This window comes from Dermacentor andersoni, chromosome 3 (assembly GCF_023375885.2).
Source record: "Dermacentor andersoni chromosome 3, qqDerAnde1_hic_scaffold, whole genome shotgun sequence".
Classification (NCBI taxonomy): Eukaryota; Metazoa; Arthropoda; class Arachnida; order Ixodida; family Ixodidae; genus Dermacentor; species Dermacentor andersoni.
Window position 1 is genome coordinate 114,209,758 of NC_092816.1, and position 3,957 is coordinate 114,213,714.

The following is a 3,957-nucleotide window of genomic DNA, read 5'->3' on the forward strand; positions in this document are numbered from 1 at the left end:
GTAACGCAATGTGCAAAAAAATATTTTGCATTATTAGCTTGGTTGTAGAATTGCCAGTCAAGGAATAGACAGAATAAACGGTACTGCCTAACTTGCGTACTTCTTCCGAGTTCCTTTTCTTTACGTCACAAAAATGCTAGAGGCTGCTTTGAAAAGCACGAAAAAACTGGCATTTTTTGTTGAACGTAGGGAAAACTTATAGCTTGCTGCGGAGAGGGGGTGGTATGTTGACGCACTGATGACTAGAACATTCAATTTTTATTGCTTTAGAAAAAAGAATTTTGCACATCGATGCTTCTTTCATGATACAACAAACTGTATCTCAAAGGGGCTGACAGGCACACATGTTGTGGTACAAAGCATGCTTCCTTAGCCTCTTATGACCTGTTGTCGCGATTTCGCATCATACCGGTTTTAAGCCGCACCACCAGAAGAAAACATCTGTAGCCGCTACCCCTGCGCTCAGAGGGAATCCACAGATGTCTGGCAACACGTGGAAAAGGCAGCGCCATCTATCGTCGATTCAGTAAAGAGCTGACGGCTGCCATTTCTCCAGTTGATGCCGACGAAGAACATTTCTCACTATCCACCCATTGACATCCGTCTCCATTCAAGGTATGTAAGTTTTTTGAATATAAAAAAATTTTGCATGATAGGCACTTGGTTGAATAATGCACGCAGATCACGTAAATAATTTGTTTTTGAAGATTAGTTGTTTTTTCAAGCGTGTGTCGCTTTGTCGCGTTTTCGCATCAACAGGCTGTAGCGTCCCGATTTGTGCACAACTTCGTCTTCCTCGGCATGTGGTCAAAAAACTAGTAATTTTTGTTTTTTGCAGTTATTCGGTGCTTTTTGTTCGTGATGGACACCAGAAGGTTCTACGGGATCAGGGTTCCACCCGTTGAAGAAAGCGAAGATAGCTGCCTCAGCGACAGCGATTCGGAATACAGCCCTGACACAGTACATGCTGCCCCATCAGATCAATCTGGGCAGTCTGGGAGCGACACAGGTGCGCAATTTTTTGTTTGTTGGGCGAGTTGCATTCGGCTGCAATGTGAAACGCCGTCAGCGTTCTTTCGTGTTGTATTGCAGTGGCGCGTCTTTTTCTTTTGAAGCCAAAAGCTTCACTACGATAGTCAACACCGCGTTTGTCGGAGCACGAGTGACGTCACGCACTGCGCAGGCTACTGCCCATGTGCGCCGTCGCTTCTCCGCGCCACCGTTTGACCTTTCGCCGCAGCCGTGCGCATTTGAAAGGAGGGGTATATAAGGCGCGCTTGCCCATAGAACAGGCGCACGCTGCCGCGCGCTATGCGTCATCGTTTGACGTTCGCCGCAAGCGCGTGTTTATCGCGGATCACCGCAGCTTTTCGCTTCGAGATATCCAGGCCCTTAGCTAAGCCCCAGCCAATTTTTTCAAGCCAAGGTTTTTGTGGCTTCTCAAATGTGGTTTGCGACCTCGCAGTGATTTCTTTTTCTTTTTTTGTTTGCAGATGAAGAAGGTGAAACGGAAGAGCCGTCAACGTCAAGCGCAAGAAGTTTCCTCTGGAAGCAAGTGAACCATCCGCGGACATGCCACCCTCAATGGGAAGACGGTCTTCCAGACCCTCCAGATGAGCCGAAAGCTCCCATTGCGTACTTCCGGTATTTTTTTGACGACAAGCTTCTTGAGGAGATTACAGACCAGTCCAATCTCTATGCAGTGCAGAAAAATGCCAACAAAGCATTGTGCCTAACACGCGCTGAACTGGAGCAGTTTCTTGGGGCCACAATGTATATGTCCATATACAGGCTTCCGCGATCGCGCATGTACTGGAACCGCGAGATGCGAGTAGAAAAAGTGGCAGAAGTTATGTCACGTGACAGGTGGCAAGCGATAAAGAACAGCCTTCATTTCAACGACAACAATCTCCTACAAGCAAATGCTGGCAAAGACAGGCTCTTCAAAATTCGACCACTCATTGACAATCTGCTGCTCAAATTTCAAATCCTTCCAAAGTCACAGATGCTGGTGGTCGACGAGCAAATTGTGCCGTTCAAAGGCCGCTCCTCACTCAAGCAGTACGTCCCTAGCAAGCCTCACAAGTGGGGCTACAAGATTTTTGTACTTTGCGACACCCACGGACTTGTCTCTGACTTCTCTATATACACAGGGGACATCCGCCCTGTTCCTGGATTACCTGACCTTGGAGCAAGCTCTAATGTTGTGCTCGAGCTTTCGCGCTCCATCCCAGAGAACAAGAGCTACTTGCTCTTTTTTGACAACTGGTTCACATCCATAAAACTGCTGGTAAATTTGCATCAGCGTGGTATTCCAGCAATGGGAACTGCACGCGCAAACAGAATTTCTGGATGCCGACTGCCCAGCGATGCAGAAATGAAGAAGAACGGTAGAGGAAGCCACGTGGAGAGGCAGGCTACTATTGAAGGGGTCGAAGTCCGAGTAGTGAAGTGGTACGACAGCCGGGGAGTGAATATTGCTAGCACATTCGGGAGTGCCCAGCCTCTAGGAAGCTGCCAGCGGTATGACCGCAAAAAGAAAGAAAGATGTGAAGTTGAGCAGCCAGCCATTGTGAAGGCTTACAACACTTTTATGGGTGGAGTCGACCTTCTCGATGGGCTCATGGCGTACTACAGAATTTTTCTGAAGTCGAAGAAATTCTACCTGCGATTTTTTTTTCATTTTGTGGACATGGCTGTTGTGAGCAGCTGGCTGCTCTACCGGAGGGATTGTGATGCTCTAGGAATCCCAAAGAAACATCAACTGGATCTTGTAGCGTTCAAGGCTTCTCTAGCCAGCTGCCTGTGCAATCAAAACAAGGACGTGATGAAGAAGAGGGGCCGGCCGTCTCTTTCCGTGGAAGGAGAGCTTGAGAAGAAGAAAAGAAGAGGACCAGCAGCTCCAACACCTAATGCTGAAGTCCGTCAAGACAATGTTGGCCACTGGCCTGAAGTGTCGCAGCAACGACAACGATGCAAGATGCCTGGCTGCAAAGGCCAACCTGTTTCCTTCTGCACAAAGTGCAAAGTTCATCTGTGTATAAAAAAAAGTTCAAATTGTTTCATTTCTTTTCATAAGAACTGAGATACAAATGTGCTAAACTCAAAGAAATGAGCTCTCAAGTGTGTTTGAAAATAAACATTTTTTGATCCATTACGACCTGTTGTCGCGTTTTCGCGACATAGCTGTAACTTTCTTCCTAAAACCCCGACACGCATAAAAGTTGCTGTGTAACTTCCTCATAACCAGAACATAAAAAGCCACAGCAAAAATAATTTTTTTATGCAGTATGCTAAATTCAGGCTAGAAGAGGTTAGTATATTTACTGTTCTATCAGTTTGTCATATGGACAGTACGTCTGGCTGCTTGCCTTTTGTCAGAATTATACATAATGAGTGATTTGAGCTTGTTTTAAGGGTGCTTCGTTGTTTTGAGGCACAGCGAAATCTGCAAGGTTCTTTATTAGAGCAGTGAAAGTTGAAAGCTATGGTCTGCAGTATGTAGTCGTGGCAGCTCTACTTAAAGGCAGAAAATATAATCTCTGAACGTCAAAATGTTGATGTGACATTTTTTCCTGTTCCGAGAAAACCATCAATATTGGGTTCATTCCTTTCAAGCTTTTTACGCCATAAGGCTATGAACGTATTCGAGGAAAAGCTCAGCATGAACAATTGAACAAGAGCCCTAGTAATAGCGTTAGTGAATAAGAAATCATTCATTTTTTATCTATATGAGTAAGAATGGTGCTGCTGGTGGTAATATTGGATGCTTAATCGACTGGTGTTTTTTTTTTCGTTTTCAGGCAAAGCAGAAGGCATCTGCAAGCAACCGGTCATTCCAGTCCCCAACAAGTCCTTGCTCTAGTCAGGCCATTTTTAGTGTCTACTCCCAAAAGTTTCTTTTTTTTTTTTGTCAAGTACAGTAAACGTGCAGTTTTGTTAAGATTCAGTGGGCTT

At 45.5% G+C, this 3,957-nt stretch overlaps 1 pseudogene; it reads left to right on the forward strand.

Moving 5' to 3' along the window:
• The first annotated feature begins 410 nt into the window (after positions 1 to 410).
• On the forward strand, positions 411 to 3,157 carry LOC126539326 (piggyBac transposable element-derived protein 3-like; annotated as a pseudogene).
• Positions 3,158 to 3,957: the final 800 nt, after the last annotated feature.